Source organism: Hippocampus comes, unplaced genomic scaffold (assembly GCF_001891065.2).
Source record: "Hippocampus comes isolate QL1 unplaced genomic scaffold, H_comes_QL1_v1.1 scaffold310, whole genome shotgun sequence".
Classification (NCBI taxonomy): Eukaryota; Metazoa; Chordata; class Actinopteri; order Syngnathiformes; family Syngnathidae; genus Hippocampus; species Hippocampus comes.
Window position 1 is genome coordinate 570,325 of NW_017805990.1, and position 12,127 is coordinate 582,451.

General features: G+C 41.7%; 1 protein-coding gene across 1 annotated transcript in view; it reads left to right on the plus strand.

Annotated features, from left to right (window-relative positions):
• Window positions 1–4,184: 4,184 nt before the first annotated feature.
• gli2a (GLI family zinc finger 2a) overlaps window positions 4,185–12,127 on the plus strand; it is an 86,315-nt gene continuing 78,372 nt past the window's right edge. The window contains exon 1 of the mRNA XM_019892049.1: window positions 4,185–4,652. The gene's annotated coding sequence lies outside the window, so the exon portion shown is untranslated. The remainder of the gene's footprint in view (window positions 4,653–12,127) is intronic.

Genomic DNA, 12,127 nt, shown 5'->3' on the forward strand with positions numbered 1-12,127 from the left:
GCTGTCACGCTCAGCGGCTTTGCACGTGTGACCGCTCCACAAAATTTGCTCCGGTGTAAAATATATCGCAACAAAATATTTCGGTGCAGCGTCGGACCAAATGTGTGCCGTGTGAACAGGGCTATTGACAGCAGCTGTGATATAGGAGGCTCCACCCACCAATGCTCACCAAGGAAACTGTAAAACCAAACACACAGGCTTGTTTTTCTACATTTTGACATGACTTTAACCCAGTGGTCCCCAAACTTTTTCCTGTGAGGGCCGCATAACCTTTCACTTTGTGATGGCAGGCCGGGGTCATTTTGTAACAGAAAAAGTGTGACTGCAAGAGTACTTAAATGTAAAAATGTATTGTTTTCCATAAACCCACACAAAATCAAATATCCTTTTCTGGATTTTTCACAGAACAAAAATCAGGAAATACATAATAAGACTATTAACGAAATAAATAATAACTAAATAACCCTCCACGGGTTCTTCACAGAAAAAAAGCCAGGAAATAAATTACACCATTTATGAAATAAATAATAATCAACATTGCTCTGATGACATGGCATGACACCACAACCTTGATGACAGAATCCCAAGTCAAAACTTTGCAGCACAGTGCGTGCTTGCTGGTGTATTAGGCAGTGAATTTGAAACCTCGTTCTTCCATCTCCCAGTTCATGCGTCCTATTAGAACCTCGAGACGCGGACACCATACTCGGAGCCTCGTCAGTTGTGTTGCTGGCCGGCTTTGACCAGTCCAGGTCTAACTCTTCCATAGTTTGGTGCACTTTGCCGAAAATATCCTCCCCCGTCGTAGTCTCTTTGAGACTTTGGAGTGCTGCCAGCTCCTCGCACATCTCAAAGTTCGTGCTAACCCCACAAATAAAAATTAGCAGTTGCGCTATGTCCTGCACGTCCGTGATCTCAGTCCATGCTAATGAAAATAATTCTTTCGTCTTCTGCTGCAGCTGGGCATATACATTACCTGCGATTTCTTCGATACGTCTGGTAATTGTCGAACAAACTCGCTGATAGACTGGCGCTATTGACGAGGTCTTTCTTCTCGGGACACACCTCCTCCGCGACAGCACTCATGCATTTCTTGACAAACTCTCCATCAGTAAAAGGTTGACCGATGCTTGCTATCAGTTGAGCAACACGAAAGCGAGCTCGAACAGATGACTGGTCCAGCTGAGCTTGGCGTACAAGTGTATTTTGCTGAGCTAACAGTTTTTTTCGAGATATAAGATAAGATAAGATAACCTATATTTGTCCCACACTGGGGAAATTTGCAGTGTACAGCAGCAAGATTTGGGGGGGATAAAGTGTTTCATTGCACAAAATAAATGTTTCAGAAAAGAACTGTACACAGTTCAATATAAGTGCAATATAAAATAAAGCAAAGCATTTTGACCGTTTGCTCGCAACGTATTTGTCATTGTGACGGGATTCATAGTGTCTCTGCAGATTGTATTCTTTGAATACCGCCTCTTGACAGATGAGACAGACAGCCTTTTCTTTGCGCTGAACAAAAAAAATAATCGTGTGTCCACTTTGGGTTTTAATACCCTACATTCTGCATCTATTTTTCTCTTACCTAACCTTTTCACCATGATCCCGTTCTCTTCGAGAGGGGCGGGTTTAGGATTTTTTTTCTGGGGTTGGCAGATAATGACACAGACTGCAGAAAGGTGCAACAAATGTCATGTTATAGTATATGTGTTTATGAAATAGTTACTAATTAATAGTTAATAATGAAAAGAGTTCAGAACTAAGGAACATTTTATTGCAAAAGCCCAATTTTATTGTCAAATAAAAATCCACATCGATGAAAAATAAATCAAAGTATTCTCCGGTATTGTTCAGGGGGGCCGAACCAAATGCAGAAGCGGGCCGGATTCGGCCCGCGGGCCGTAGTTTGGCGACCACCGCTTTAACCCCTTAACGTTGCAATTTATTTTTAGTGATTCAGTGAGTTATTCAGCAAAAATCTTGTCCGTGTGTCTATGTCAGTATAAGAGCATGGAAATAAGGTCAAGTCGCAAATGTGGGTCTTGAACTGAAAAACTAAAACTGCTTAGAAAGTGTGAGTTTACATACTATTTTCTTCGTAGAGAAAGTTGGTGTGGATTTTTTGTCGGCAATCCGGCTTCCTCCAACATAAAAAAATATATCTTAAATCTAAATTGTCCTTTCATGTGAATGTGAATCCTGTTGTTCTATTGTGTGCTCTACAATTAGCTGGCGACCAGTCCAGGGTGAACCCCTCCTATCTTCCGAATTCAGCCGGGATAGGCTCCTGTTCACCCGTAACCCAAATGGATGCAATGAGTTTCCTCATTCATGCATGTGAAATGGGCAAAATACAACACCAACCACCCACTCGCCCTCATTAAGGTGGATACTTGCAGATGAGTTGAAGCCTCTGGACTTTTTTCACCAGTTATCGTTTGGGCAAAAATATCCATCCATCTATCAATCCATTCTCTGATCAGTTTTATCGTCATAAGGGTCGCGGGGTGGGCTAGAGCCTATCTTGGCTGTCTTTGGGCAGTAGGCGGGGGACATCCTGAACCGGTTGCCAGCCAATCACAGGGCGCGCATAGGTGAACAACTATCTGCGCTCACACTCACACCTAGGGACAATTTAGAGTGTTCCCTTAACCTGTCATGCATGCTTTTGGCCGGAGCCAGGATCGAACCCATGACCTCTGCACTGTGAGGTCGACGCGCTAACCAGTTGACCACCGGGCCGCCAGGGCAAAAATAACCATACACATTTCATTTTGACAGTACAGTGAAGCTCAGAAGCAGATTTTAAGGATCTGTGAGAAACCCTGAGTACCGTGAGTAACCAAGCTGAAGGGAGAATGTATGTACACTGAATGGCCCGAGCTAATATTCGAATCACAACGTCTCATCTCCTACTCCACTCCAATGTGTTATAATATACAACACACATCTATCATTCCATTTTCAATACTACTTATCCTGAACAGGAGTCGCAGAGGGTGCAGGAGCCTATCCCAGGTGACTATGGGCGAAAGGCGGACTACACCCTGAACTGGTCGCCAGTCAGTCAGGGTACATTTAGAAATCAACAACCATACACACCCACATTCACACCGTCATAGAATGGGAACGACCCCAACGCTGCCCGCACACAAGTCAGGTAAGTGTACCACTACATCATCAGCAACTACAACACACATCTTATAAATAATTGTATGACACAAATCTGAACAGAAAGCATCATTTATGGCATTTGATCTTGACACCAAAAGTTACAACAACAACAAAGTCACAGTTTCAATTAAGCACACTTAAGTGTCGTTGACGGGCTGTTGTGATCAAAAGCAATACTTTCAGGAAACCTCTTTCCATTCCTCCCTTTTCCAACCCTGAGAAATGATAAAGTCACGACATAAGATAACTGCCAAGGTACATTTGCGACTGACAGAAGTTCATCCATCCATCCATTTTCTGATCCGCATATCCTCACAAGGGTCGTGGGGTGTGCTGGAGCCTATCCTAAGGCTGTAGGCAGGGGACACCCGGTTGCCAGCCAATCGCAGGGCACACAGAGACAAACAACCACCCGCGCTAACACTCACACCTAGGGACAATTTAGAGTGTGCTCACTCAGCCTGCAATGCATGTTTTTGGAATGTGGGAGGAAACCGGAGTACCCGGAGAAAACCCACGCAGGCATGGTGAGAACATGCAAAGTCCACACAGGGAGGCCGGAGCTGGGATCGAACCTGATACCTCTGCACTGTGAGGTTGACTCGCTAATCACTCGCCCCTGACAGAAATTAAACAAGCAAATTTAGTTTGTTCACGCAATGTTATTTTTGCTTATTACAGTATAAAGACAACTTCCTTTCCTTTAAAATCCATATACTGAATAGAACACCCATTTTAGTGTCAGTGATAATTTGATTAGAATTCATTTACAACGTTGTGCACGTTGTAAACGTGCATGTTGTGCATAAATGCAAGTCGTTCTGGAGTAACGCAGGCTTTTACTTAAAAAAATGGAATAACTGTAACTTTATCTAACTCGCCCCTTGACAAGTCTGCAACTGCTGGATTGAGTTAGCCCGGCCCATCTGGTGCAGCAAATGTCTCCCAACTCACCAGGGAGCACGGGGAGGGAGAGAAGAAGAGGAGGAGGAGGAGGAGGAGAAGGAGGAAGCGGGAGTGGAGGGAGAGAAGGGGGTCGGATTGAAAACAGATCAGCAGCCCTGATGATCTCAGCACCACCGCGTGTCCTCACAGCAACTGTCCGCCAAACCGTTTCTAAGTTCATTTTGCTCCTGCTAACTTTTGACCAAAACTCTCGCGGCTGTTGGTGAAAGGAGCAGAAAGCGAGCCGCACAGAGCGCACCTTTTGGTGTTGGGGAGAGGATGGGTTGTAAAAAAAAGTTGGACGCGACTTCTTCTGTTTCGCTTTGAGCAAAGGCTGCACATTTTACGTTGTTTTAAAAAAACTTTTCCGAAACTTTGTACATGGGGTTTGGCGTCACACGCCAAGACGCCAGTTAGCGCCGTGTTCTTCCAGTTGGATTCCCGGAGGAATCGGACAGTCAAAAGTTAACGTCAGACAAAAAGAAGAGTGATAAGCAACAGCTTCGACGTGAAAAGATACGACGGTGGAGGTAAGGAAAAGTTTGTAGTGATGCTGACAACTGCATATCTTAAATTAAACAAGTCACTTTGACTTTGCTTTCTTTTCTCACGAATACGTCTTTTGTGCATTCTATTCACATTTCAAATCGTCAGAAAGTGTTCTGCTGTTTGGTGCCATTCCTCTTTCTTTCTTTTTATTGCATCGCGTGTCAACGGCATATGAGCAAGGCAACTTCACATTTTTTTTGTTTTGCACTTTGAACTTATCTGACATCGGAATCCCAACAATTTTCTCTTGCAACTTGATCCATATGGGAAGAGATGTGATCACAAAGCTCGGCGCCAGTGTCCCTCATGTAAATTATATTTCAAATCAAAACGTTTTTACCTTACTTGTTTCCACTGAACTGCGTCACTCAACTGCATGTTTTCATCAACTAAATTATAAGTGTAATTACAAAGCCCCCCGCCCCCCAATTTGTGCTATCTGCGTGGAAAAAAGGAAGTAATAACACTATCACAGTTCCTACTCTCTTAATGCTACGAAGCCAAAAATAAATAAACATCAGAGTGTGGGGAACTCAGCAGCAACAACAACACATACTGCATCACAGAGGCGCAGGATATGTGTACTTATTGTTGAAAGATTTAAAGTTTACTGTTTGCTCTTCAGCCTGAGCAGTCAACAAACACTTGACGTCTTTGTGGGCCCCTTGAGCAGCTATATTTGCTGTTGGCTTTACTATTATCTCTTCGACACTGCTAATGATCTTCAAACTCATCTTTGGGCTTATGAATTTCGCTTTTTTATCTGGATGCAAACGTCAAGTTATTTAACATTCAAAATGTATCTTTAGGCACTCAACATATGGGGCAGATCTTCCATCAGGCAGCTCACACGTCAAACAAGCCAGATGAACCTCAGGTCTACAACGCTTGGAAAATACTTTTTTGTTTTCCCTTAGACATTTCTCATAAAGTTTTAAAAAAAAGTTTCCAGGAAAAAAAAAATCTTGTTTTTAAACTGTTTTGCCAACTCAGCTGCAGACTTAGCTTCAAAACAATGGACATTGACCTCAATAAAAAGAGGTTTGGCACATTTCCACTTAAAACAAGATATAATTATTACAAAAAATCGAAAGAGTAAAATGTAAATAGAATTTAAAAAGGTAGCCTAACAGCTAACATTTTTTTTTTTTAAATCAAGCGAATGCGTGTTTTCCACTTCACATGATGACATACCGACTCAGGACCGAGGTGATTTGCATGAGTGAAAAAAAGAGTTTTAGTGCATTTGCCCATTGTGAGGAATGAAGAGTTCCAACAGTTAAAGCCTACGGGGAGTGAAAGGAGGAAAGAATGGCTGAGCCTATTCAGCTCATTCAGCCTCAGTTTGGGGGCTCTGCTCTGCAGCGTTCACAGACCTATAGTGGTCATGTCACTTTCATCTTTGCAGGCCAGCCTCTCTGTGTGTGTGAGAGAGAGAGAGAGCGTGTGTGTGTGTGTGTATGTGTGTGTATGTGTGTGTGTGTGTGTGTGTGTGTGTGTGCGCGCGCGTGTGCCTGCCCGCGTGTGAATTGGATGTTTGTACTGTATGCTGCTCTAGCCCCTATTTTCACACATCACTGATCTACACATCCCCTGCTTTATTGATGCGCTTCCTTTTTGTCTATTTTTTGGAATAAAAATCTGGTGGGGTGATTGCATTATATGTGAGCGTACGTATGTGTGTGTGTTGGAGGGGACGAGCCCAAGAAGAAGGCAAGTGAGAGGAGGCGGAACAGCTTTTTTGAAAGCAAATACCGATGAAGTCTAGCGTACAGGGACAGAGAGGAGGGTTTGAGAAGCGGGTGAACACAATGTGACTCTAAGGTGGGGGAGGAGCACACTCTTCTACTATAACCACCCACTCCTGCTGAGTGACCTCAAAAGGAGAAGGAAGGAGAAGGGTGTTCAAACCCGACTCATGCCTATCCACTACTTCATTGAGTGAAGTTGCCGTGCTTGACCAAATCAGCCATTCAGCGCCCATCGTAAGAAACTGCAGTTTGTGTGCGGTCGTTGAGGCCTCTGTGGTTTGGTGGAAAATTATTTGCAGTGGCATTTCACGCAGAGAGATGAAGACCATTTGCCCTTTTTTCCCCTCTAACTTCAGTTTTATGGAGAGTCAGTCAGCTCAAAATTAAAGTTGTAGGTAGTAGTCGTAGAATGGAAAGCTTTGGTGGAGGAACGTTTCTCTGGTTTGCTCCATTTATTTCAATTACAAAGGAAAGTTTTGAACATTAGTTATTGCCTTGTGCCATATTGAAAAGTAAATGCAGCTGAGTGAATTCCATATTTAAAGTTAATGAGGAGGTGCTTCAATGTGAAAATCTAATATTTGGACGTGCGCGAGATACCATTATACATTTTCAAACCATGATTACCAATCTGAAACGTTCTTTACGAATCTTACATCATTCACTTGAAAAAAAAAACAGCCGCACAATTAGTACACATTTTATGAGTTTGAAATACAAAATAGACAAGACAGCGTGCCGCATGTATGCATGTGCAGGAGTAAATAAACGAGTGTGGAAAGAAGAATCCAGGACGCGCGCGCGTGTGCCTGCCCGCGTGTGAATTGGATGTTTGTACTGTATGCTGCTCTAGCCCCTATTTTCACACATCACTGATCTACACATCCCCTGCTTTATTGATGCGCTTCCTTTTTGTCTATTTTTTGGAATAAAAATCTGGTGGGGTGATTGCATTATATGTGAGCGTACGTATGTGTGTGTGTTGGAGGGGACGAGCCCAAGAAGAAGGCAAGTGAGAGGAGGCGGAACAGCTTTTTTGAAAGCAAATACCGATGAAGTCTAGCGTACAGGGACAGAGAGGAGGGTTTGAGAAGCGGGTGAACACAATGTGACTCTAAGGTGGGGGAGGAGCACACTCTTCTACTATAACCACCCACTCCTGCTGAGTGACCTCAAAAGGAGAAGGAAGGAGAAGGGTGTTCAAACCCGACTCATGCCTATCCACTACTTCATTGAGTGAAGTTGCCGTGCTTGACCAAATCAGCCATTCAGCGCCCATCGTAAGAAACTGCAGTTTGTGTGCGGTCGTTGAGGCCTCTGTGGTTTGGTGGAAAATTATTTGCAGTGGCATTTCACGCAGAGAGATGAAGACCATTTGCCCTTTTTTCCCCTCTAACTTCAGTTTTATGGAGAGTCAGTCAGCTCAAAATTAAAGTTGTAGGTAGTAGTCGTAGAATGGAAAGCTTTGGTGGAGGAACGTTTCTCTGGTTTGCTCCATTTATTTCAATTACAAAGGAAAGTTTTGAACATTAGTTATTGCCTTGTGCCATATTGAAAAGTAAATGCAGCTGAGTGAATTCCATATTTAAAGTTAATGAGGAGGTGCTTCAATGTGAAAATCTAATATTTGGACGTGCGCGAGATACCATTATACATTTTCAAACCATGATTACCAATCTGAAACGTTCTTTACGAATCTTACATCATTCACTTGAAAAAAAAAACAGCCGCACAATTAGTACACATTTTATGAGTTTGAAATACAAAATAGACAAGACAGCGTGCCGCATGTATGCATGTGCAGGAGTAAATAAACGAGTGTGGAAAGAAGAATCCAGGACAGTCTTAAGTCTGGACTTAAGATAGAGGGAAGAGTGGAACAGTGAGCAGGAGATGGTGGCTTACATTCATCTGTAGAGCACTTCACTGAATTCTGTCCCTTTTACTTTTGGCATGTGGACAGCAGCAGACAACCCTTGCTTGTTTTAACGCCCGTTGTTTCACTCTCCTCAAGAAGTGGTTCTTATTCTTCTTCAAGTGTGAAGTTAAATAGACACCCATCATATCCTGCATGGGGAGAATGAGGTAGAGGGAGTGAGGTTGAGTACATTTAACCCTCTCCTACTTCCACCTCATTACCCTAGAGCAGCGATGAGAGAGCACTCCAGCCCCAGTGGAGAAACTGAGATCACACAGCATTGTACCACTTTCGAGTAAAACAGCAATCATGGAAAAAAAAAAGCGGGGTTCTGCGCAACCTACATCTCAAGTACTTTGTCTATTTCATTTAAAACTACCCCAAAGTGTATTCAGGAAAACTCAATTTTCAACTCAAAATACTAACAATTACTATAAGGCGTAACTAAAAGCTTTCAAGTTTCCCAAAAGCAGGCAGTCCGCCCTATAATCCGATGCGCCTTATGTTCCCCATTGAGTTGTTTCCCTGTTAGTGTTCCTTTGCCATCTAGTGGTGATTATTAGCAGGAACCAATTGTAAGCTAAAAGGGTTCTGCCCACCACTAATTGACATGTGCATTCACCAACACACAACTACAGACAACTAACTACTTTGTGAGCTCTGCTTAGCCATCATGAAACGAAGAGAATTCCAAAAGCACGGTTAACTACTGAATAAATGAAGGAAGAAGGAGACAAGCAAGACTTCTAAGGATATTTAGCCCCTTGTGGAACAGAGCCCAAGAGGTTGGTGTGCCTTTTTGTTGAATCAGTTGTCTTCAGAATTTTTGTCTTGATTGTTTTGTCATGCCATTTGTACGTATATGTTTCATGTCCGTGTTTGTGACCAGTTTTGATATGGCTTTGCTCTATATAAATAGAGCTGTATGTCTTGTGTTGTATTCCCTTTAGCGTAGTTCCATCTAGTGGATTTCACAACCGCAGCCATAATTGTGGCTTCAATTCTATGCACCTTATAATGCAGTGCGCTCTATATTTGAAAACAATTTTGAAATAGGCCATTCATTGAAGGTGCACCTTATAATCCGCAGCGGTTTACCGTGACGAAAATACTGTACATTTCTCTATCCAGCATATGATGCATTGTGTGTCATCACTCGGGCTGCCAAGATCAGCTGACTAGTCACAATGACGTCCACGATCAAAATCATCGATAATTAATTTAATAGTTGATGAGTTGTTTATTATGTAGCTATTGATTTGCCGCTTTGTTTGTATCTCGTCTCTCGCTGGCTGTAAACCTTCACTGTGACACACATGCGCAGTAGTGGTATTGCGGGTCATCCGTGATGTGAACAAAAGCATTCTGGGTAATGCAAATGTCATGCCTAACCTGCGTTAGCAACAGAGACTGAAATTTCAGGCATATTTAGCAAAAATATTGATTAAGATGCAAACTTCCTTTCCATGGCAGCACAGTGGTGATACGCGAGCGTCTAAAAAGGAAACATGCTGTGGCTGATTCAAGATTTCTTTTCTGACATTGCCAAAGTCATGCATGGAAGCGAGCATTTACCACACACAGATTTCAATGTTTGTGTGATGTCACACAATGTGCTGTTTTGTTCGCCAACCTATTGTAGCCCCTGCTATGGATTATGGAGGCTTTAGTTAGTGAACCAAAACACAGTTTTTGTATGTCTGGGTTTGACATTGAACAGGAAAATCACAGCACACATGCTACCTCACAGTCTCTCTTCATTCAGTCACACGCAATTACCGCACATAGTGTTGTGTTTATGGACTTGGACCGAGCAGGACTCAAAGGAACAACATGACATAATTTGTTACAAGCCCGGGGACACATTAAAAAAAAAAAAAGAACCTTCATTTTGATATACTAATTTATTGTGTTTAAAAAAAAATACATTCCGCTTAATACTTAGGGATTGTTTTTCCCGTTTCAGTCGTATTCCACATTTTGATTGTGTAGATCAATTTACTACTTTAAAATTATGCAAAGTAGTGAAAGAAACAATGTTTTGGATAAAAGTTATAAAACAACATTAAAAACGAATACAAGTTTATTTTTGTATTCTTTAGCAGAGTACCAGTTCCTAAATTTACTCATCGGATTTAACTACGGTTGACATAAAAAAACAGCTTGTTGCCCAAGAAGAGCAAAATGTGTTTTTTTTTTTTTTTTTTTTTTTTTAAATTTATTTCTTTTTCTAGCGTCATTGTATTGGCGACACTCTGCATAGTGTATAGTTTTTGGTTCCATTTTAAAATGCACTCAACATTTACAGCTAAAAATTTTATATCCACAGTTTCTGCATCATTTATAAAGAAGTCAGGAATGCTGGTGCAAGCTGCAAAATGTAATAAAAGTTGAATGTAATATCCTCTTAATTGTCTTGATTATTAATTTGTACACACCTTATAGAAATCAAGCTGTAAGCTAATGATGGTTAGATTTGAGCTTGCTGGTCCGATATGCAGCAATTTTACATGATCCGATTAGGCGACTAACCGTGATGATGGTGATTATTCGACAAGCACAATAATCGTCAGTGGCAACCCGTGTCATCACACTAAACTCAAAGGGTCTGAACGACAGATACTAACCAAACTTTTCACATCTTCTCTGTACTTGCATGCTGAATAAATGCAATTTCATCAGCAACATCATTCTTGTCTATTGGCTTACAAAGGAACAATGATGACTGCAACTCTAAAGTCTTTTGGGGAAAGAAACCCTGCCCAGGTCATGGGAGGTCAGGTAGCTTGTGAAAGGGGGATGGGAAGACACATTTCATTATCTCAACACAAGATTAACTCTCTGGACAATGGACAATGGAAAGTGTCAGATTCTTATTTCCTTGTCCACTTTCAAAATAGGTAGTAAATCTTAAGCTTTTAAATACATTTAGTAAATGGTGTTTCAATGACATTGATAGTATAATGTACAGTTTTTAGGTTCTGAGGTTGTTTTTGTTTTTTGTCCTGCGTGCTCAAAAGAAGTGCTTGCTCAATATAACTAAACAAGAAAGCTTGATGTCGTGTTGCGTGAATGTCTTTCATTTCTTAACGGTACTTGAATTATGGTGAGCAGACAGTGAAAAACACTTTTCATCAACGATTGGATGTTAATTAATAATTTCCATCTACTAATTAAGTGAACTTGTTAGTCATTTTCTCCTGCAGAGTTGCATCCCTTTTTCAGCTTGTGTTGGTCAGACGAGTTTCTTCGTCATTGTGGTTCCACTCTGCTCATGTTCGTCTTTCAGTGATAGCATAGAATGTTCATAATACACTACCCAATAGGGATGGAATGGTGCATCTTCAGATTTTTTTTCAGTTACACCTTTGTGAAATTAGAGCCCTGCACATACACATATACATCGATACAGATCTTTAAAAGACTGTTTTGAGAAATCTGCAGCCGTCGTGATGGATGGATTTAAAAGGCTTCATTTCAGACCATCCTTATGTACATGTAGTGTTTATTTTGCGTGTGATCAGTGGTTTTGATGCATATTAGAAAAAGCAAAAGGATGAAAGGTCACAAATATCTGCCTCTGTATTGTCATAAGTTTCGATCAAGGATTTCAATGACTCGCACTCTTAGTGCTTCGGATACTACGGCTCAGGGGCCGCATTCGGCCCTCCCACAAGCTCTGACCGACCCTCACAATGACTATGACGTCAAAATGAAATGTAAAATGTGTTTTTGTTTTTATGTTGAAACTACCTGGCTCAATCGAGGTAGCGAGCTACGACTTGTG